At 45.7% G+C, this 25000-nt stretch overlaps 1 pseudogene; it reads right to left on the bottom strand.

The window, feature by feature from the left end:
* LOC115107174 (voltage-dependent T-type calcium channel subunit alpha-1G-like) overlaps positions 1-25000 on the bottom strand; it is a 444217-nt pseudogene that overhangs the window by 250303 nt on the left and 168914 nt on the right.

Below are 25000 nucleotides of genomic sequence, written 5' to 3' on the forward strand. Positions count from 1 at the left end.
ATAAAAAAACCTAGACCAGACTAAACACATAAATCCCCCATGTCACACCCTGACCTAACCAAAATAATAAAGAAAACAAAGATAACTAAGGCCAGGCGTGACACACACACACACACACACACACATACACATACATATACAGACATATACATACAAACACACACATATATAGACACAAACACACCTATATACACACACACATAAACACATACACACACATGCAGACAAATACACACATACATACATATATAAATACACACCCACACATACATACATATATACACACACACATATAGATACAAACACACATGTACACACACATAACACGCACACACATAGACACACACACAGGCAAATACACACATACATACACATACACACATATACACCCACACATATACACCCACACATACATGCACAAACATACACACACATATAGACAGAAACACATATAGACACACACACACACACACACACACACACACACACACACACACACACACACACACACACACACACACACACACACACACACACACACACACACATACATATAGACACACACACACACGTATACACACATATATACACACACACACACATATAGACACACACACACATACATATAGACACACACACACACACATATACACACACATACACACACACACATATAGACACACACACACACACATATAGACACACACACACATATACACACACATACACACACACACACACACACACACATATAGACACACACACACATACATATAGACACACACACATATACACACATATATACACACACACACACATATACACACACATACACACACACACATATAGACACACACACACACACATATAGACACACACACACATATACACACACATACACACATACACACACATATACACACATATATACACACATACACATATACACACACATTTACACACATATACACACACATATACACACACACACACACACACACCAAACTGAAACCCCACGGGAAACCTGCTACATGCCCTGGACCATTTTTAAAAACACATTTTTTAATTCATACTTCTAAGTGCTATCCTCTGGCAATATAATGTACATCTTGTTGTTTATGTTTTTAACCAAATAAATTAAATTAAATGCCATGTATTCTTTCAATGTTCTCTATACAGAACAACTTTCCCATCCAGGGCTAATTGATAGACTGTGTGGTATCACACTATGCCCTTACTGGCATCTGGGCTAGTGACTGTTCTCATCCATAGTACATACTCTGCCAGACAGAGTCTCATCCATAGTGCATACTCTGTCAGACAGTCTCATCCATAGTACATACTCTGCCAGACAGAGTCTCATCCATAGTACATACTCTGCCAGACAGAGTCTCATCCATAGTACATACTCTGCCAGATAGAGTCTCATCCATAGTACATACTCTGCCAGACATCGTCTCATCCATAGTGAATACTCTGCCAGACAGAGTCTCATCCATAGTACATACTCTGCCAGACAGTCTCATCCATAGTACATACTCTGCCAGACAGAGTCTCATCCATAGTACATACTCTGCCAGATAGAGTCTCATCCATAGTACACACTCTGCCAGACAGAGTCTCATCCATAGTGCATACTCTGTCAGACAGTCTCATCCATAGTACATACTCTGCCAGACAGAGTCTCATCCATAGTACATACTCTGCCAGACAGAGTCTCATCCATAGTACATACTCTGCCAGACATCGTGTCATCCATAGTGAATACTCTGCCAGACAGAGTCTCATCCATAGTACATACTCTGCCAGACAGTCTCATCCATAGTACATACTCTGCCAGACAGAGTCTCATCCATAGTACATACTCTGCCAGATAGAGTCTCATCCATAGTACATACTCTGCCAGACAGTCTCATCCATAGTGCATACTCTGCCAGATAGAGTCTCATCCATAGTACATACTCTGCCAAACAGAGTCTCATCCATAGTACATACTCTGTCAGAGAGAGTATGGACAGATTAGTAGTGGACACACACACTCATTAATTAATTATGTAGATGTTGTCTGGCTAATCTGCAGCTTTCGATAGCCTAGGGTTGGCACGCCGATTTCTATTCCAGCTCTAACTGTGGATAGAAAGAGAGATGGCCAGACCAGCAGAACAGCATCACAAACCTCCACATTTTTACAGCAAACGTCAAATAGACAACACCAGAGTCAAATAGTTGTAGAAGTATGTCACTGTCACACCCTGATCTGTTTCACATGTCTTTGTGTTTGTCTCCACCCCCCGCCAGGTGTCTCCCATCTCCCCTCATTATCCCCTGTGTTCTCCGTTTGTCTGTTGCCAGTTTGTTTTGTTCGTCAAGCCTACCAGCGGGTTTTCCCCTTGCCCCTGTTTGTTTTCTAGTTCCTATTTTCCTGGTTTTGACCATTTCCCCTGCCCCTGCACCTGACCCTGACCCTGACCCAGATCCTGCCCCCGACCCTGACCCTGTCCCTGTCCCTGCCCCTACCCCTGCCCCTGCCCCTGCCCCTACCCACATTTACATTTATATTTAAGTCATTTAGCAGACGCTCTTATCCAGAGCGACTTACAAATTGGTGCGTTCACCTTATGACATCCAGTGGAACAGCCACTTTACAATAGTGCATCTAAATCTTTTAAGGGGGTGAGAAGGATTACTTTATCCTATCCTAGGTATTCCTTAAAGAGGTGGGGTTTCAGGTGTCTCCGGAAGGTGGTGATTGACTCCGCTGTCCTGGCGTCGTGAGGGAGTTTGTTCCACCATTGGGGGGCCAGAGCAGCGAACAGTTTTGACTGGGCTGAGCCAGGGACAGGCTCCTGCCCCTGCCCCTGCCCCTGTCCCTGCCCCTGCCCCTGTCCCTGTCCCTGCCCCTGTCCCTGCCCCTGCCCCTGCCCCTGTCCCTGTCCCTGTCCCTGCCCCTGCCCCTGCCCCTGCCCCTGCCCCTGCCCCTGCCCCTCACCAATATACACTGCTCAAAAAAATAAAGGGAACACAATGTAACTCCAAGTCAATCACACTTCAGTAAAATCAAACTGTCCACTTAAGAAGCAACACTGATTGACAATAAATGTCACATGCTGTTGTGCAAATGGAATAGACAACAGGTGGAAATTATGCCCCTGCCCCTGTCCCTGTCCCTGTCCCTGCCCCTGCCCCTGCCCCTGTCCCTGCCCCTGCCCCTGCCCCTGTCCCTGTCCCTGTCCCTGCCCCTGTCCCTGCCCCTGCCCCTGTCCCTGTCCCTGCCCCTGCCCCTGTCCCTGTCCCTGCCCCTGCCCCCTGCCCCTGTCCCTGACCCTGCCCTGTCCTGCCCCTGCCCCTGTCCCTGTCCCTGCCCCTGTCCCTACCCCTGCCCTGTCCCTACCCCTGCCCCTGCCCCTGTCCCTGTCCCTGCCCTGTCCCTACCCCTGCCCCTGTCCCTACCCCTGCCCCTGTCCCTGTCTCTACCCCTGCCCCTGTCCCTGCCCCTGCCCCTGTCCCTGCCCCTGCCCCCTGTCCCTGCCCCTGTCCCTGTCCCTGTCCCTGACCCTGCCCCTGCCCCTGACCCTGTCCCTGACCCAGACCCAGACCCAGATCCTGCCCCTGACCCTGTCCCTGACCCAGACCCAGATCCTGCCCCTGCCCCAGACCCTGACCCTGACCTCTCCCTGCCCTGACCCTGAGACTGCCTGCCATTCTGTACCTTTAAGACTCTGATCTGGATTACTGACCTCTCCCTGCCCTTGACCTGTCGTTTTGCCTGCCCCCTGTTCTAGTAATACACCTTTGTTACTTCGACACTGTCTGCACCTGGGTCTTCCCTAAAACGTGATAGTCACATCCGTTTGTGCTGTTGTCTAATCCATTGACGTTGTCAAGGCGAACGTTTTTGACGTTACAATTACATTACAATTACATTACAATTCCATTAGAAGCTGGCAAGACAGCAGTAACAGACGGGCACCCAGGCTACTGGCCAGCATGATATAATCAGCATATTCTGAACAGGTCCAACCCATAGAGATTTCTAAATGGCCTAGCCCCATCTAGACTGTATATGTGCTCTTACCCCCTCACTATCTAGACTGTATATGTGCCCTTACCCCCTCTCTATCTAGACCAGGGGTGTCAAAGTCAAATGGACGGAGGGCCAAATAAAAAAATCAGCTACAAGACGAGGGCCGGACTGTTCGAATGTTCATTGAAAAATTTTTAAATGACGCATATAGTCTAGTGAACCTAATTGAACCTACTGAAAACCTAACAAATATATTACAATATGATCAGATAAATAAAGCAATATTTTCTTATGGCTCTGTCAGTAATCTTTAATTTTCAACAGACACAAAAGACAAATTTCCTTTATATAAATATCCCCATAACATGAACATTAAATGAAAGAAACCGGTATTCAAGGCACCATCAGTAGACTATATTTTCTATTTTAGCAAAAGTGGGCTAAATTTACTTCAAAGAAAAAACAATAATAGCAATTTTCTATCATCCACTCAACTGAAATATTTTTAAAATATAATTGGATTGAAATACAAAAAATAAAGTGCAAAAATCTATTAATCAAAAACAACACTTTGTTTAAGGAGAAGTAACATGCAGTGAAAACAAATATTAAATTTTAACTTTTAAACTTGAACTGAGTAAAAACTCTAAATATGTGATTGCACAGTAATGTTCACTTGTTTGAGGTTGAGGTGATACTTGGTGGTGTCCCATCTTTTCCACAAGTTCATCAATGTTCGGTAAGGCTCTGAGCTGAAGAAATCCTCAGAATTGAGTGGAGGTGTTCAGCAGTAAGTCGACTTCTGTGTGATGTTTTGTTCAGGTTCATCAAAGAAAACAGTTGTTCACACAGGTATGTGCTGCCAAACATAGACAACGTTTGAGCAGCCTGGATGCGCAGCTGGGGCATTGTGCCGGGGAGGAAACGGGCGAACTCCGCAGCACCCACTGCCGCATATTTTGCCCTCAGTGCATCATTGCATTGGAGGTCAATCAACTCCATTTGGAGGTTTGGTGGTGAGCTTTCACGTCAACAGCAAATGGGTTACCTGTTCCAACCTGCTTTTTGTGCTTCAAAGTCAGCAAATCGGCGTCGAAAGTCAGCGGCAAGCATACCTATTTTATCAGCCAACTGTGTGCTCGGGAACGCACTGGTAGAGAGCTTCTCTTTCATGGTCTGGCAGCTGGGAAAGTGGCTCAAATTTTCTTTCCGCATCTGCGTCTCCCACAGAGTCAGTTTGGTTTTAAATGCCTTCACTGTACTGTACATATCAGAGATGACACGATCCCGACCCTGCAGCTGCAAGTTTATTGCATTCAGATGACTCGTAATGTCACACAGAAAAGCCATTTCACACAGAAACATTTCGTCTCGGAGTTGTGTTGTGTCTTTCCCTTTGCTGTCCAGAACAGACAAATCTCCTCACGAAGCTCGAAACATCTTTGAAGCACCTTTCCTGGCTTAGCCATCGCACCTCTGTGTGATAAGGCAAATCACCATGCTCCGTTTCTAACTCCGTCAGAAATGCCTTGAACTGGCGGTGATTCAAACCTTTGGCTCTGATAAAGTTAACTGTGCGCGTGATGATGCTCATTACATGCTCCATTTTCAAGGCTTTACCGCACAACGCTTCCTGGTGTATGATACAATGATAAGCTGTCAGCTCACCTGTCGCGTTTTCCTCTTGCATCTTTTCCCGTATCTTCGCCACCAGTCCGCTCCTGTGTCCACACATCGCAGGTGCTCCGTCGGTTGTCAAACCCACGAGTTTTTCCCAAGGCAGCTCCATCTCATTTTACACATCTTGACACCTCTTCATACAAATCATGCCCCGTAGTTGTGCCATGCATAGGACGTAAAGCCAAAAACTCCTCTGTCACGCTTAGGTTGGAGTCCACTCCGCGGATGAAAATTGACAACTGGGCAATGTCAGAAATGTCGGTGCTCTCATCCACAGCCAAGGAATATGCAATAAAATCTTTTCCCTTTTTCACAAGCTGCTCTTTTAGATTGATGGACAACTGGTCTACTCTCTCGGCAATGGTGTTTCTGCTCAGACTCACATTTAAAAAGAGTTGCCTTTTTCTGGGCAAACTTCGTCACAAACTTTAATCATGCAGTTTTTGATGAAATCCCCTCCGTAAATGGCCGGGCTGATTTAGCGATCTCTTCTGCCAAAATAAAACTGGCCTTGACAGCAGCCTGGCCTTGTGATTTGGCTTTTTTGAACAGAGCCTGTCGAGATTTGAGGCCTCGTTTTAATTCCTCTGCCTTTTGTAGCCTTTGTTCCATGTCCATATTCTTGTTTTTGTCCGCGTGTTTCGTTTCATAATGTCGTCTCAGATTATACTCTTTCAGTACCGCCACACTTTCTCCACACAGAAGACACACAGGTTTTCCAGCTACCTTCGTGAACATATACTCCGACTCCCACCTTGTTTGAAACCCCCGGTTCTCAGTATCCACCTTCCGTTTTGCCATTTTTGATGGGTATCTGAAAGTTAATTTTACTGTGATGCTGACGACTGCTGTGCCAATAAATATTGAAATGAAGCAGCCTACTGCTCGTCACCTTTGCATTGTGGGAAATGTAGTATTGGTGCGTGTAAAGATCTGCGGGCTGCCGGGCTACTGGCCAGTTCTAATAATAAATCAAGATCATCCCAGGGGCCGTAAAAACCTTCTTGCGGGCAGGATGTGGCCAACCTTGACTCTGACATATGTGATCTAGACTGTATACGTGCCCTTACCCCTCACTATCTAGACTGTATATGTGCCCTTACCCCCTCTCTATCTAGACTGTATATGTGCCCTTACCCCTCACTATCTAGACTGTATATGTGCCCTTACCCCTCACTATCTAGACTGTATATGTGCCCTTATCCCCTCTCTATCTAGACTGTATATGTGCCCTTACCCCCTCACTATCTAGACTGTATATGTGCCCTTACCCCCTCACTATCTAGACTGTATATGTGCCCTTACCCCTCACTATCTAGACTGTATATGTGCCCTTACCCCCTCACTATCTAGACTGTATATGTGCCCTTACCCCTCACTATCTAGACTGTATATGTGCCCTTACCCCTCACTATCTAGACTGTATATGTGCCCTTACCCCTCACTATCTAGACTGTATATGTGCCCTTACCCCTCACTATCTAGACTGTATATGTGCCCTTACCCCTCACTATCTAGACTGTATATGTGCCCTTACCCCTCACTATCTAGACTGTATATGTGCCCTTAACCCCTCACTATCTAGACTGTATATGTGCCCTTAACCCCTCACTATCTAGACTGTATATGTGCCCTTACCCCCTCACTATCTAGACTGTATATGTGCCCTTACCCCCTCACTATCTAGACTGTATATGTGCCCTTAACCCCTCACTATCTAGACTGTATACGTGCCCTTAACCCCTCACTATCTAGACTGTATATGTGCCCTTACCCCTCACTATCTAGACTGTATATGTGCCCTTACCCCTCTCTATCTAGACTGTATACGTGCCCTTACCCCTCACTATCTAGACTGTATATGTGCCCTTAACCCCTCACTATCTAGACTGTATATGTGCCCTTACCCCCTCACTATCTAGACTGTATATGTGCCCTTACCCCCTCACTATCTAGACTGTATATGTGCCCTTACCCCTCTCTATCTAGACTGTATATGTGCCCTTACCCCCTCACTATCTAGACTGTATATGTGCCCTTACCCCTCACTATCTAGACTGTATATGTGCCCTTACCCCCTCACTATCTAGACTGTATATATGCCCTTACCCCCTCTCTATCTCTATCTAGACTGTATATGTGCCCTTACCCCCTCTCTATCTAGACTGTATATGTGCCCTTACCCCTCACTATCTAGACTGTATATGTGCCCTTACCCCCTCTCTATCTAGACTGTATATGTGCCCTTACCCCCTCACTATCTAGACTGTATATGTGCCCTTACCCCCTCTCTATCTAGACTGTATATGTGCCCTTACCCCCTCTCTATCTAGACTGTATACGTACATGTAGATACCAGTCTCATCAATATAGATAGTAGATAACTTTCTCACCAATATACACTGCTCAAAAAAATAAAGGGAACACAATGTAACTCCAAGTCAATCACACTTCAGTAAAATCAAACTGTCCACTTAGGAAGCAACACTGATTGACAATAAATGTCACATGCTGTTGTGCAAATGGAATAGACAACAGGTGGAAATTATAGGCAATTAGCAAGACACCCCCAATAAAGGAGTGGTTCTGCAGGTGGTGACCACAGACCACTTCTCATATCCTATGCTTCCTGGCTGATGTTTTGGTCACTTTTGAATGCTGGCCGTGGTAGCATGAGTGGTAGCATGAGACGGAGTCTACAACCCACACAAGTGGCTCAGGTAGTGCAGCTCATCCAGGATGGCACATCAATGCAAGCTGTGGCAAGAAGGTTTGCTGTGTCTGTCAGCGTAGTGTCCAGAGCATGGAGGCGCTACCAGGAGACAGGACAGTACATCAGGGACGTGGAGGAGGCCGTAGGAGGGCAACAACCCAGCAGCAGGACCACTACCTCCGCTTTTGTGCAAGGAGGAGCAGGAGGAGCACTGCCAGAGCCCTGCAAAATGACCTCCAGCAGGCCACAAATGTGCATGTGTCTGCTCAAACGGTCAGAAACATACTCCATGAGGGTGGTATGAGGGCCCGACTTCCACAGGTGGGGGTTGTGCTTACAGCCCAACACCGTGCAGGACTTTTGGCATTTGCCAGAGAACACCAAGATGGTGGCATTTATTTGGGGGGCCGCACAGCCCTCCATGTGCTCGCCAGATGTAGCCTGTACCGAGATGAGATCCTCAGACCCCTTGTGAGACCATATGCTGGTGCGGTTGGCCCTGGGTTCCTCTTAATGCAAGACAATGCTAGACCTCATGTGGCTGGAGTGTGTCAGCAGTTCCTGCAAGAGGAAGGCATTGATGCTATGGACTGGCCCGCCTGTTCCCCAGACCTGAATCCAATTGAGCACATTTGGGACATCATGTCTCGCTCTATCCACCAACGCCACGTTGCACCACAGACTGTCCAGGAGTTGGCGGATGCTTTAGTCCAGGTCTGGGAGGAGATCCCTCAGGAGACCATCCGCCACCTCATCAGGAGTATGCCCAGGCGTTGTAGGGAGGTCACACAGGCACGTGGAGGCCACACACACTAATGAGCCTCATTTTGACTTGTTTTAAGGACATTACATTATAATATTATTCTCACTCACAGAGATGTGCTTTTTCAGAAAAATGGAGCCTTGAGCTCTCAAAAACACATTTCATCCAATGTCTTCTGAAGCTGGTCCATAAGGACGCTACACTCCTTCACCCATCCAATTATCTTGTTGTTCTCTCTCTTCTTTCACATCAATGTGTTTTTCTCTCGGCCTTGATAAGTCATGTTTGATTCAAGAGTACTTCAGCCGTTTCCTCAGGATGGAACATTTACTTATCTCTTCCCTCTCTCTCTTCCCTCTCTCTTCCCTCTCTCTTCCCTCTCTCTTCCCCCTCTCTTCCCTCTCTCTCTTCCCTATCTCTTCCCTCTCTCTCTTCCCTCTCTCTTCCCTCTCTGTTCCCTCTCTGTTCCCTCTCTGTTCCCTCTCTCTTCCCTCTCTGTTCCCTCTCTGTTCCCTCTCTCTTCCCTCTCTGTTCCCTCTCTGTTCCCTCTCTCTCTTCCCCTTCTCTTCCCTCTCTCGCTTCCCTCTCTCTCTTCCCTCTCTCTCTTCCCTCTCTCTTCTCTCTCTCTTCCCTCTCTGTTCCCTCTCTGTTCCCTCTCTCTTCCCTCTCTGTTCCCTCTCTCGCTTCCCTCTCTCTCTTCCCTCTCTCTTCCCTCTCTCGCTTCCCTCTCTCTCTTCCCTCTCTGTTCCCTCTCTCTTCCCTCTCTGTTCCCTCTCTCTTCCCTCTCTCTTCCCTCTCTCTTCCCTCTCTCTTCTCTCTCTCTTCCCTCTCTCTCTTCCCTCTCTCTTCCCCCTCTCTCTTCCCTCTCTGTTCCCTCTCTCTTCCCTCTCTGTTCCCTCTTGCTTCCCTCTCTCTCTTCCCTCTCTCTTCCCTCTCTGTTCCCTCTCTCTTCCCTCTCTCTCTTCCCTCTCACTTCCCTCAATCTCTTCTCACTATCCTCCCTTTACCCCTCACCCCTTTGTCTCCCCTCTGAATGAATCAATGAAAACATCATCACCTGGTGGGACATACAGGTGGGGATGTGACGGGCGTGGTGACATTCAACAGCCAATCCCTGAACGAGGGGCAGAACCACTGGGCTGTGAAGTCACAACACTTTGGGTACCCTTATTAAAGTCTGTGTCTGTCTAGGACTTCCTGAAAGGGCAGGCTGAGAGTTTGGTTTGGAACATGGGGAGGAGGAAACAGAGGTAAGTAGTAGACTGACTGAATCAAATGGAGGAGAGCAAGTGAGGGGATTAGGAGAGGAGATGAGATGAGATGAGATGAGAGGAGAGGAGAGGAGGACGGAAGGGCTGGAATGTATGGAGAGAGAAGGGGAGAGTGGTGGGGTGGTGAAGAGAGAGAGAGAGAGAGAGAGAGAGCAATGGGGTGTTCACATTCAATACCTCAGTGACAGGAGAAGAAAGGGATGAGGAGATGAGTGACAGAGGGATGGGAGAGGAGAGGCAGAGAGGTATGGAGAGAGGGATGGGGGAGGAGAGGCAGAGAGGGATGGGAGAGGCAGAGAGGTATGGAGAGAGGGATGGGAGAGGAGAGGCAGAGAGGTATGGAGAGAGGGATGGGGAGGAGAGGCAGAAAGGGATGGGAGAGGCAGAGAGGGATGGAGAGAGGGATGGGGAGGAGAGGCAGAGAGGGATGCAGGGAGAGAATGAGGGGGGAGGAGAGGCAGAGAGGGATGGGGGAAAGCTACGAGAGGTGGTAAATTAGGATTTAGTGTTTCATCGCCTTTGTTTCTTAGAGAGAGGAGGTAGAATGAAAGAGTAGGACTGTGGTCTAAATGAAGCTGTTCACAGTCTGTTTATGGACAGGAAATCATTACAAAATGTGTCAAGAGGGGTGCTGCCATCTCTCTCTCTCTCTCTCTCTCTTCCTCTCTCTCTCTCTCTCTGTCTCTGTCTCTGTCTCTCTCTCTCTCTGTCTCTCCCCCTCTCTCTCTCTCTCTCTCTCTCTCTCTCTCTTCCCCCCTCTCTCAATTGTCAATTCAATTCAAGGGCTTTATTGGCATGGGAAACATTGCCAAAGCAAGTGAGGTAGATCATATATAAAGTGGATATATAAAGTGAAATAAACAATAAAAAGTAACAGCAAACATTACACATACAGAAGTTTCAAAACAATAAAGACATTACAAATGTCATATTATATATACAGTGTTTTAACAATGTACAAATGGTAAAGGACACAAGATAAAATAAATAAGCATAAATATGGGTTGTATTTACAATGGTGTGTGTTCTTCACTGGTTGCCCTTTTCTCGTGGCAACAGGTCACAAATCTTGCTGCTGTGATGGCACACTGTGGAATTTCACCCAGTAGATATGGGAGTTTTTCAAAATTGGATTTGTTTTCGAATTCTTTGTGGATCTGTGTAATCTGAAGGAAATATGTCTCTCTAATATGGTCATACATTGGGCAGGAGGTTAGGAAGTGCAACTCAGTTTCCACCTCATTTTGTGGGCAGTGAGCACATAGCCCGTCTTCTCTTGAGAGCCATGTCTGCCTACGGCGGCCTTTCTCAATAGCAAGGCTATGCTCACTGAGTCTGTACATAGTCAAAGCTTTCCTTAATTTTGGGTCAGTCACAGTGGTCAGGTATTCTGCCGCTGTGTACTCTCTGTGTAGGGCCAAATATTATTCTAGTTTGCTCTGTTTTTTTGTTAATTCTTTCCAATGTGTCAAGTAATTATCTTTTTGTTTTCTCATGATTTGGTTGGATCTACTTGTGTTGCTGTTCTGGGGCTCTGTGGGGTCTGTTTGTGTATGTGAACAGAGCCCCAGGACCAGCTTGCTTAGGGGACTCTTCTCTAGGTTCATCTCTCTGTAGGTGATGGCTTTGTTGTGGAAGGTTTGGGAATCGCTTCCTTTTAGGTGGTTATAGAATTTAACGGCTCTTTTCTGGATTTTGATCATTAGTGGGTATCGGCCTAATTCTGCTCTGCATGCATTATTTGGTGTTCTACGTTGTACACGGAGGATATTGTTGTAGAATTCTGCATGCAGAGTCTCAATTTGGTGTTTGTCCCATTTTGTGAAGTCTTGGTTGGTGAGCGGACCCCAGACCTCACAACCATAAAGGGCAATGGGCTCTATGACTGAATCAAGTATTTTTAGCCAAATCTTAATTGGTATGTAGAAATGTATGTTCCTTTTGATGGCATAGAATGCCCTTCTTGCCTTGTCTCTCAGATCGTTCACAGCTTTGTGGAAGTTACCTGTGGCGCTGATGTGTAGGCCAAGGTATGTATAGTTTTTTGTGTGCTCTAGGGCAACAGTGTCGAGATGGAATTTGTATTTGTGGTCCTGGTGACTGGACCTTTTTTGGAACACCATTATTTTGGTCTTACTGAGATTTACTGTCAGGGCCCAGGTCTGACAGAATCTGTGCATAAGATCTAGGTGCTGCTGTAGGCCCTCCTTGGTTGGTGACAGAAGCACCAGATCATCAGCAAACAGCAGACATTTGACTTCGGATTCTAGTAGGGTGAGGCCGGGTGCTGCAGACTTTTCTAGTGCCGGCGCCAATTCGTTGATATATATGTTGAAGAGGGTGGGGCTTAAGCTGCATCCCTGTCTAACCCCACGACCCTGTGTGAAGAAATGTGTGTGTTTTTTGCCAATTTTAACCGCACACTTGTTGTTTGTGTACATGGATTTTATAATGTTGTATGTTTTACCCCCAACACCACTTTCCATCAGTTTGTATAGCAGACCCTCATGCCAAATTGTGTCGAAGGCTTTTTTGAAATCAACAAAGCATGAGAAAACTTTGCCTTTGTTTTGGTTTGTTTGGTTGTCAATTAGGGTGTGCAGGGTGAATACATGGTCTGTTGTACGATAATTTGGTAAAAAGCCCATTTGACATTTGCTCAGTACATTGTTTTCATTGAGGAAGTGTACGAGTCTGCTGTTAATGATAATGCAGAGGATTTTTCCAAGGTTACTGTTGATGCATATTCCACGGTAGTTATTGGGGTCATCAGTCCTTGGTTCCAAATATTGGGGAAGATGCCAGAGCAAAGGATGATGTTAAAGAGTTTTAGTATAGCCAATTGGAATTTGTTGTCTGTATATTTGATCATTTCATTGAGGATACCATCAACACCACAGGCCTTTTTGGGTTGAAGGGTTTTTATTTTGTCCTGTAACTCATTCAATGTAATTGGAGAATCCAGTGGGTTCTGGTAGTCTTTAATAGTTGATTCTAAGATCTGTATTTGATCATGTATATGTTTTTGCTCTGTATTCTTTGTTATAGAGACAAAAAGATTGGAGAAGTGGTTTACTCATACATCTCCATTTTGGATAGATAATTCTTCGTGTTGTTGTTTGTTTAGTGTTTTCCAATTTTCCCAGAAGTGGTTAGAGTCTATGGATTCTTCAATTACATTGAGCTGATTTCTGACATGCTGTTCCTTCTTTTTCCGTAGTGTATTTGTGTATTGTTTTAGTGATTCACCATAGTGAAGGCGTAGACTCAGGTTTTCCGGGTCTCTATGTTTTTGGTTGGACAGGTTTCTCAATTTCTTTCTCAGGTTTTTGCATTCTTCATCAAACCATTTGTCATCGTTATTAATTTTCTTCGGTTTTCTATTTGAGATTTTTAGATTTGATAGGGAAGCTGAGAGGTCAAATATACTGTACTGTTAAGATTTTCTACTGCCACGTTTACACCTTCACTATTACAGTGGAACGTTTTACCCAGGAAATTGTCTAAAAGGGATTGAATTTGTTGTTGCCTAATTGTTTTTTGGTAGGTTTCCAAACTGCATTCCTTCCATCTATAGCATTTCTTAATGTTACTCAGTTCCTTTGGCTTTGATGCCTCATGATTGAGTATTGCTCTGTTTAAGTAGACTGTGATTTTGCTGTGGTCTGATAGGGGTGTCAGTGGGCTGACTGTGAACGCTCTGAGAGACTCTGGGTTGACGTCAGTGATAAAGTAGTCTACAGTACTACTGCCAAGAGATGAGCTATAGGTGTACCTACCATAGGAGTCCCCTCGAAGCCTACCATTGACTATGTACATACCCAGCGTGCGACAGAGCTGCAGGAGTTGTGACCCGTTTTTGTTGGTTATGTTGTCATAGTTGTGCCTAGGCGGGCATATGTGATAGGGGATGCTGTCACCTCCAGGCAGGTGTTTGGCCCCCTGTGTGCTGAGGGTGTCAGGTTCTTGTCCGGTTTTGGCATTTAGGTCGCCACAGAGTACATGTCCCTGGGCCTGGAAATGATTGATTTCCCCCTCCAGGATGGAGAAGCTGTCTTCATTAAAATATGGGGATTCTAGTGGGGGGATATAGGTAGCACACAGGAGGACATTTTTCTCTGTTAGGATAATTTCCTTTTGAATTTCTAGCCAAATGTAGAATGTTCCTGTTTTGATTCATTTAATGGAGTGAGTTAGGTCTGCTCTATACCAAATTAGCATACCCCCTGAGTCCCTTCCCTGTTTCACACCTGGTAGTTTGGTGGATGGGACTACCAGCTCTCTGTAACCTAGAGGGCAACCAGTGGGTCTGTCTCCTCTATACCAGGTTTCTTGCAGGATGACAATGTCTGTATTACCGATTTCTTTGGTGAAGTCTGGGTTTCTGCTCTTTAGGCCAAAGGCAGATGACCTCAGGCCTTGGATATTCCAGGATGATATAGTGAAAGCTTTTTGTTCCAGAGTGTCCAATGTTGTTTGTCGTGGTTTGACCTCAGGACAGTAAATATGTCTCTCTCTCTCTCTCTCTCTCTCTCTCTCTCTCTCTCTCTCTCTCTCTCTCTCTCTCTCTCTCTCTCTCTCATATATAGTATGTATGCACTTCTGTACCTCAGAGGCCAAACTTTGCAAAGCTTTAGAAACACACACCTTGAACTCGCAGGTAAACAGCAGAGAAACGTTCCCGAAAACATGTATACTCCAAAAACAACTTTCCCCTTCATCTTTTCTCCTCCCTCTCCACCTCCCCATTTCACTCCATATTCCTCAAAGCTCTCCCAATTCTCTCTAAAATGTTTTATCTAACTCACTTTTCTGTCTCTGCTGGCTTCTCCCTCTCCTTGTAAAGGGGTTTGACAAAGATGAACCTGTTAGCCGTCAACATGTCAGAGTGACGAGAGAGAAAATAGAAAAAGGGAGGGAAGGAGTGTTCTCGTGAAAATGTAACCCTGCGGGTATTCATGTGTGCGTTCGTCTGTGCGTGTGCGCGACCTTGGAGTTAAACACACAGGAAGGAGTCTAAACCATTCTAACTTACGCTTCCTTTGATGTTCCCTGATGTCCACACCGCTAAGTGCTGCTACCTTACGCCATTCAATCTGGACCTTGAAACACTTTTCTTCTTCTCTTGATTCCAGACTGACAGCTAGACAGGAAGTTCACCCACCTCTGGATCACTCTCCGAGAGGAAGTCGGGGAATGACAACTTCCCTCTGAAGAATGCTGGAGGTCCATTATGATATTCTGAGAGAGCAACTTGGCATATTTAACAAGGCAAATAGAAATGGCAGACAAGCTCATTTTTAAAACTTGATCACTATTAATCAGAATAATTTGAGAGTGCTCTTCTCAACCAAATAATGGCCTGATAAATTCTACCCCCTGCTAATCTATGTGAACTTTCCTCCACATATACATGTGATGAGTTTACGGGATATTCAGGGGTACGATAACCAATTTTAGGCTGGGTATCAGTCAAGACCTGATGAGAAATTTGATGGTCCCTAGCCTACCATGCAAAGGCACTATGGATGTATTTTCGCTGGTTGACACAGACATGCTCAGGAACGTTGACAAACAGCTCTCTGTCCTTGTACTCCAAGATTTAAATGCTGCATTTGACACTGTTGACCATAAGGTCCATCTGGACATGTTGGTTGGCCTCTCTGGTCCAGTTCTAAATTGGTTTAGGACCTATTTTAAAGGTGAACATACCTCAGAGAAAATACACATTACGCGGTGTTCCACAAAGTTCGATTTTGGGTCCAGTACTGTTCAGTTTATATACCGTATGTTACCCCTTGCTATGCAGACAATACACAACTTTACATTTCTGTGTCACCGGAGGATTTTAGCTCCACTGATAAATTATTAGACTGTATTAGTGATTTAAATACTTGGATGGCTCACAACTTCTTCCTGATAAATCAAGACAAGACCGAGGTGCTTATTGTTGAAGCCAAAGCAAAGACAAAGAATCTGGCCGCACATTTGAATTCACGGGCAATAAAGATAAAAGACCAGGTATAAAAAAAACTGTTTTAGATTCTGAACTAAGTTTTCGAATCACACATTAGTAATGTGACCAAAATAACTTTTTACCAGCTGAGGGACATTGCCAAGGTGTGGCCGTTTCTCTCTCAGGCTGATACAGAAAAACTCATCCATGCTTTTATTACAAGTATGCTTGACTACTGTAATGCTCTCCTGTCTGGTCTACCCAAGAAAGCCATTGGTCAACTGTAAAACATACAGAATGCTGCAGCACGGGTACTGACCAAGACCAGACGGGGACAGGCATTACACCAGTTTTAAGGTCTCTGCACTGCAAAACATACAGAATGCTGCAGCACGAGTACTGACCAAGACCAGACGGGGACAGGCATTACACCGGTTTTAAGGTCTCTGCACTGCAAAACATACAGAATGCTGCAGCACGGGTACTGACCAAGACCAGACGGGGACAGGCATTACACCGGTTTTATGGTCTCTGCACTGGCTGCCTGTGAGTTTTAGAATGAATTTAAAAAATATTCTATTGGTTTTTAAATCAATCCACGATTGTGCACCCCAATACATGTCAGACATGATTTTAAGTTATGTACCCAGTAGGTCCCTCAGGTCCTCTGGCACTGGCCTTTTAACTATCCCAAAGCCTAGGACCAAGAGGCATGGAGAGACAGCCTTTAGTTACTATGTCCCCAGCCTCTGGAATAGCCTGTCAGAGAACCTGAGGGGGACCAAGAGGCATGGAGAGGCAGCCTTTAGGTACTATGTCCCCAGCCTCTGGAATAACCTGCCAGAGAACCTGAGGGGGACCAAGAAGCATCTCTCTCCCTCCACTTCTCCTCCTCCCTCGCTCTCCCTCCACTTATCCTCCTCTCTCTCTCTCCCTCCACTTCTCCTCCTCCTCTCTCTCCCTCCACTTCTCCTCCTCCTCCTCCTCTCTCTCCCTCCACTTCTCCTCATCTCTCTTGCCCTCCAATTCTCCTCCTCCTCCTCTCTCTCTCCCTCCACTTCTCCTCCTCTCTCTCTCTCCCTCCACTTTTCCTCCTCCTCTCTCTCCCTCCACTTCTCCTCCATCTCTCTTCTCTCCCTCCTTCTCTCCCTCCATTTCTCTCCATCCACTTCTCTCCATCCTCATCTCTCCGTTATTTTCTCTCTCTCTTCTTCTCTCCCTCATTTTCTCTCTTTCCTCTTCTCTTCTCTCCCTCCTCTTCCCTCATCTTCTCACTTTCCTCTTCTCTTCTTTCCCTGCTCTTCTCTCCGTCCTCTTCTCTCGCTATTCTCTTCTCTCCCTCCTCTTCTCTTCTCTCCCTCCTCTTCTCTCCCTCCTCTTCTCTTCCTTCTCTTCTCTCCCTCTTCTTCTCTCCCTCCTCTTCTCTCCCTCCTCTTCTCATCTCTCCCTCCTCTTCTCTTCCTTCTCTTCTCTCCCTCTTCTTCTCTCCCTCCTCTTCTCTCCCTCCTCTTCTCTCCCTCCTATTCTCTCCCTCCTCTTCTATTCTCTCCCTTCTCTCCTATTCTCTCCCTTCTCTTCTCCCCCTCCTCTTCTCCCCCTCCTCTTCCCCCTCTTCTCTTCTCTCCTCTTCTCTCCCTCCTCTTCTATTCTCTCCCTCCTCTTCTCTCCCTCCTCTTCTCTCCCTTCTCTTCCTCCTATTCTCCCCTCCTATTCCCCCCCTCCTCTTCTCTTCTCTCCCTCCTCTTCTCTCCTCTTCTTCTCTCCCTTCTCTTCTCTCCCTTCTCTTCTCTCCCTTCTCTCCCTCCTCTTCTCTTCTCTCCCTTCTCTTCTCTCCCTCCTCTTCTCTTCTCTCCCGCCTCTTCTCTTCTCTCCCTTCTCTTCTCTCCCTCCTTTTCTCTCCTTCCTCTTCTCTCCCTCCTCTTCTATTCTCTCCCTTCTCTTCTCTCCCTCCTATTCACTCCCTCCTCTTCTATTCTCTCCCTTCTCTTCTCTTCTCTCCCTTCTCTTCTATTCTCTCCCTTCTTCTCTCCCTCTTCTTCTCTCCCTCCTCTTCTCATCTTCCCTCCTCTTCTTCTCTCCTTCCTCTCTTCTCTTCATCTCTCTCTCTTCTCTCCCTCCTCTTCTCTCCCTTGTCTTCTCTCCCTTCTCTTCTCTCCCTCCTCTTCTCTTCTCTCCCTTCTCTTCTTCTCTCCCTTCTCTTCTCTCCTTCCTCTTCTCTCCTCCTCTTCTCTCCCTCCTCTTCTCTCTATTCTCTCCTTCTCTTCTCTCCCTCCTCTTCTCTCCTCCTCTCTTCCTCCGTTATTTTCTCTCTCTCTTCTTCCCCTCCTCATTTTCTCTCTCCCTCCTCTTCTCTTCTCTCTTCTCTCCTCCTCTTCCCTCATCTTCTCTCCCTCCTCTTCTCTTCTTTTCCCTGCTCTTCTCTCCCTCCTCTTCTCTCTCTCCCGCCTCTTCTCTTCTCTCCCTCCTCTCTCTTCTCTCCCTCCTTTTCTCTCCTCCTCTTCTCTTCCTTCTTCTATTCTCCCCTTCTTCTTCTCCCTCCTATTCTCCCCCTCTTCTATTCTCTCCCTTCTCTTCTCTCCCTCCTCTTCTCTTCTCTCCTCTTCTCTCCCTCTTCTTCTCTCCCTCCTCTTCTCTCCCTCCTCTTCTTCTCTCCCTCCTCTTCTCTCCTCCTCTTCTCTCCCTCCTCTTCTATTCTCTCTCCCTTCTCTTCTCTCCTCTCCGCTTCTCTTCTCCCCTTCTCTTCTCTCCTTTCTCTTCTCCCTCCTCCTCTTCTCTTCTCTCTCTTCTCTCCCTCCTCTTCTATTCTCTCCCTCCTCTTCTCTCCCTCCTCTTCTCTCCCTTCTCTTCCTCCTATTCTCCCTCCTATTCCCCCTCCTCTTCTCTTCTCTCTCCTCCTCTTCTCTCCCTCTTCTTCTCTCCCTTCTCTTCTCTCCCTTCTCTTCTCTCCCTTCTCTCCCTCCTCTTCTCTTCTCTCCCTTCTCTTCTCTCCCTCCTCTTCTCTTCTCTCCCGCCTCTTCTCTTCTCTCCCTTCTCTTCTCTCCCTCCTTTTCTCTCCCTCCTCTTCTCTCCCTCCTCTTCTATTCTCTCCCTTCTCTTCTCTCCCTCCTATTCACTCCCTCCTCTTCTATTCTCTCCCTTCTCTTCTCTTCTCTCCCTTCTCTTCTATTCTCTCCCTTCTTCTCTCCCTCTTCTTCTCTCCCTCCTCTTCTCTTCCGTCCCTCTTCTTCTCTCCCTCCTCTTCTCTTCATCCTCTTCTCTTCTCTCCCTCCTCTTCTCTCCCTTGTCTTCTCTCCCTTCTCTTCTCTCCCTCCGCTTCTCTTCTCTCCCTTCTCTTCTCTCCTTTCTCTTCTCTCCTTCCTCTTCTCTCCTTTCTCTTCTCTCCCTCCTCTTCTATTCTCTCCCTTCTCTTCTCTCCCTCCTCTTCTCTCCCTCCTCTTCTCTCCCTCCTCTTCTCTCCCTCTTAACAAAACAAAGTCAGTCACCCACACCACCAGGCCTGTACCTCTGTGTTCTGTGCTTTAAGGTTTAGGGTACATATCTAATGTTAAGCTGTAAATCCAGACAATGGCTGTGAGTCGATGTAACTAATAGTCCCATCATCTGCAGTGCCTTAAATAGCCTGGTGCACCAATCCGTGCAGTCCCACTCTCTTTCCCTCTATCTCTCTCTTCATATCCATGCAGTCGCTCTCGCTCTTCTCTCTTCACTTAAAGCGGCATTACATGGTGGATAAACATTGAGGTTATTCTTTTGTCATGCAAAGATGTATTTGTGTCGCTCACTATCATTTGTCTCCGGGCTTTAGGGGCTATGTGATATTACAGTTTTGACTTCCCTCAGCATTGCTTAGCAACCAACAATCCGCAGCAGAGAGAGACCGAGGAGTTTCCTGACTGTATATAGAGGAAGAGTGTATGTGTGTGCATGTGCGTGTGTGTATGTATGTGTGTTCGTGCGTGTGTGTGCCTGTAAGGAAGAGTGGGTAAACCCAAGTGAGAACAGGGGAGATATTTGTTCTTTGTTTTGACAGAAAAAGCCCTCAGGATGTGGGAATTGATTTATTTGCTATAATGTCTCAATTAAAGTCTCTCTCTCTCTCTCTCTCTCTCTCCACTGAGTACACAACATTAGGAACACCCGCTCCTTCCATGACATAGACGGACCAGGTGAAAGCTATGATCCTTATTGATGTCACCTCTTAAATCCACTTCCATCAGTGTAGATGAACGGGAGGAGACAGGTTAATTAAATAAGTATTTTTAAGCCTTAAGACACTGATTGTGTGTGTGCCATTCAGAGGATGAATGGTCAATAGGCAAGTTGACTGGATGTCCTTGGGCGGAGGACCGTTCTTGATACACACGAGAAACTGTTGAGTGTGGAAAAACCCAGCAGCGTCGCAGTCCTCTAAACACTCAGACTTAAGCGCCCGGGAACCTACTACCATACCCAGTTCAAAGGCACCTAAATATTTTGTATTGCCCATTCCCCCTCTAAACAGCACACGTTCACAATCCACGTCTCGACTGTCTCAAAGCTTTAAATGACTGAAACCTTTTTCACACTGTGCCTTGACAACAAGCAGCGTCCTGGTATATTTTTCACATGAATAAGTCAAGAAGACATGTTTGTGTGTGGAGTATGAAAGTAGCTGCCGATGCTAACGTACAGTATCACTGCAGTCAAGAAGACATGTTTGTGTGTGGAGTATGAAAGTAGCTGCCGATGCTAACGTACAGTATCACTGCAGTCAAGAAGACATGTTTGTGTGTGGAGTATGAAAGTAGCTGCCGATGCTAACGTACAGTATCACTGCAGTCAAGAAGACATGTTTGTGTGTGGAGTATGAAAGTAGCTGCCGATGCTAACGTACAGTATCACTGCAGTCAAGAAGACATGTTTGTGTGTGGAGTATGAAAGTAGCTGCATGCTAACGTACAGTATCACTGCAGTCAGAAGACATGTTTGTGTGTGGAGTATGAAAGTAGCTGCCGATGCTAACGTACAGTATCACTGCAGTCAAGAAGACATGTTTGTGTGTGGAGTATGAAAGTAGCTGCCGATGCTAACGTACAGTATCACTGCAGTCAAGAAGACATGTTTGTGTGTGGAGTATGAAAGTAGCTGCCGATGCTAACGTACAGTATCACTGCAGTCAAGAAGACATGTTTGTGTGTGGAGTATGAAAGTAGCTGCCGATGCTAACGTACAGTATCACTGCAGTGCGGTATACATCTTCACACTAGGGCAAGGTTAAGACCATATCAATAATACATGATAGTAAATGTTTAATGTCGTTGCTCTTGGAAATGCTACCTACTGCAATACTTAGGTCAACAAACAGAGAGAGTACAGAGAGGAAAGGCTTCGATAAGTGGGGGGTTGAGGTGTTGAAAGTCAGCCTTGTGTTATGCTAGCTGCATGAGATGTTTTTAAATATGTATGTACCTGGAATTCTCTAATGGATATACATAATATATTTCTATCCATTTTTTTTTTTATTCAATGGAAAATGTCAATTTCATCCTTTTTGCCGACTGGATCAATATGACGCAAAGTAAACACCTTGTTATATGTGGTCATTTCCATACGTGTTAAGATGTTGTGTGTGTGTGTTCTTGCGTTTGTGCTTCCATGCCACTCTCAACTGACTCATTAACAGCCAAGATCACAACCCTCCTCAAGTATCATTTGACGACATGTTCCTAAACTATCTAACACCTCCGAAACACAAATCAACCACGTCAACCATTTTTTTTTTACCACAAATCAACTACTTGAACTACAAATCAACAACTTCAACCAAAAAAAATCTACCACAAATCAACTATTTCAACCACAAACAAACCACAAATCAACCACTTCAACCACAAATCAACCACTTCAACTACAAATCAACAACTTCAACCACAAATCAAACTTCAACCACAAATCAACCACTTCAACTACAAATCAACAACTTCAACCACAAATCAACAACTTCAACCACAAATCAACCACTTCAACCACAAATCAACCACAAATAAACCCCTTCAACTACAAATCAACTACTTCAACCACAAATCAACCACAAATCAACTACTTCAACCACAAATCAACCACAAATGAACCACTTCAACAACAAATTTACCACAAATCAACCACTTCAACTAGAAATCAACAACATCAACCAAAAACATCAACCACTTCAACTACAAATCAACAACTTCAACCACAAATCAACCACAAATTAACTACTTCAACCACAAATCAACCACAAATTAACTACTTCAACCACAAATCAACCACAAATCAACCACTTCAACCACAAATCAACGACAAATCAACCCCTTCAACTACAAATCAACTACTTCAACCACAAATCAACTACTTCAACCACAAATCAAACACAAATCAACCACTTCAACCACAACTCAACCACAAACTAACTACTTCAACCACAAATCAACCACAAATGAACTACTTCAACCACAAATCAACCACAATTTAACCACAACTCAATCATAAATCAACCACAAATAAACCAGTTTAAAGCCATTGAGGTCCTAGAGTTTACAACCCTACTCAGAGCACTTCCATCACACTGCACACTATTACCTTCATAACCAAGAGTACACAGGCAGCTTACAGAGGTAAGGGGTTTTATTATAATGGGATTAATCGGTATAAACACCCAAACGCCCATGTACAGTTTATATGCTGGCTCCTTCGGAATCCTCCACTGGTCGCGATCATCACTTGTGAGTATATATTTCGCTCTCATCAGATACCATTTTTTTACTCTGGATGTATTGCCTATGACTCAGCGGCACTAGGGATATTACTAAAGGTGGACGTTACCCAAGACACCAGCCTAAGAATAAGCTGTGGCGCATTTAAATCACCCCCCGCCCCCATATCCTCCCTACAAGGGGAAATGGGTGAGATGCCCTTAAGACCACAACAACAAGAACCCTCTATTGCTGACTGGGTGTCACTAAAAAGACAGTCCATCCTGGAGGATTGCTGGGAATACTCCACCCTCAGGTGGGAATACTCCACCCTCATAAAGAATGAAGTCTTTGGATGGAAGATCAAAAAATGGGTCTGGGAACCTAGGGGTGAAACAGACCTACGGTATCCCTACCTTTGGTGCCATCCTGTCTCTGGAAGTGCCATTTGGATGGAAGATCAAAAAATGGGTCTGGGAACCTAGGGGTGAAACAGACCTACGGTATCCCTACCTTTGGTGCCATCCTGTCTCTGGATGGAAGATCAACAAATGGGTCCGGGACCTAGGGGTGAAACAGACCTACGGTATGCCTACCTTTGGTGCCATCCTGTCTCTGGATGGAAGATCAACAAATGGGTCCGGGACCTAGGGGTGAAACAGACCTACGGTATCCCTACCTTTGGTGCCATCCTGTCTCTGGATGGAAGATCAACAAATGGGTCCGGGACCTAGGGGTAAAACAGACCTACGGTATCCCTACCTTTGGTGCCATCCTGTCTCTGGATGGAAGATCAACAAATGGGTCCAGGAACCTAGGGGTGAAACAGACCTACGGTATCCCTACCTTTGGTGCCATCCTGTCTCTTGGACACCCCCAAAAATAGACTTCCTGGAGATGATTAAAAATGATTCAGGAAGTAGTGGATGAAGGGGTGGTAGGACTGCTGACGGCATGGTATGTAAGGTCACAATACCACTTCGCATAACACACACATTTACACAGACGTCTCCACGGACCCGGTGACAGAACACGTCAAAGCAGGCTTCACTATTCTAGACATACAGTTCACTCAGACAAAAAGACTGGCAAACAAACTTTCAGATTTCACCTTCAAACTTATGGCCTGTATCTTAGCCCTAGCCTGGATAGAACAGAAAAGATCACCAAACATCTACTCAGACTCGACCTCAGATCTACAACACTGGATGGCGGTTACACTCACAAGTATTGGACATCTTATAGGCACTTCTCAGGAACCAACACCAAGCCATATCAATCAACTTTTTTTTTACATTTATTTTTTTAACCCCAATTTCGTGGTATCCAATTGGTAGTAGTTACAGTCTTGTTTCATCGCTGCAACTCCGGTACAGACTCGGGAGAGGCGAAGGTCGAGAGCCATGCATCCTCTGAAACACAACCCAACCAAGCCGCACTGCTTCTTGACACAACGTACATCCAACCCGGAAGCCAGCCACACCAATGTGTCGGAGGAAACACTGTACACCTGGCGACCTCGTCAGCGTGCACTGCGCCCGGCCCACCACAGGAGTCGCTAGTGGGCGATGAAGCAAGGATATAGCGTGGAACTGAGAGACATTGCTTTCATTTGCCTTGGTTTCACAGTAACCTAGTACAGTTACTGCTAATATGACCCCCATTTTCTCCAAAACACAATTCAACAGAGGCATGATATTTGTTCACATGATTAAGCATGTATTTAATGTAGCAAAAATTACATTAACTAACTTTCAACAAAATGAGCAGTTATTGCCTTTTTGCTTGGTAGGGCAGTATACTCCATCCACCCACTGGTTTCAATCAGCAATAACCACAAAGGACTGATCAAGACGATCAGAAACCAGGACACAACGGCCTCA

This window comes from Oncorhynchus nerka, linkage group LG23 (genome assembly GCF_034236695.1).
Source record: "Oncorhynchus nerka isolate Pitt River linkage group LG23, Oner_Uvic_2.0, whole genome shotgun sequence".
Lineage (NCBI taxonomy): Eukaryota > Metazoa > Chordata > Actinopteri > Salmoniformes > Salmonidae > Oncorhynchus > Oncorhynchus nerka.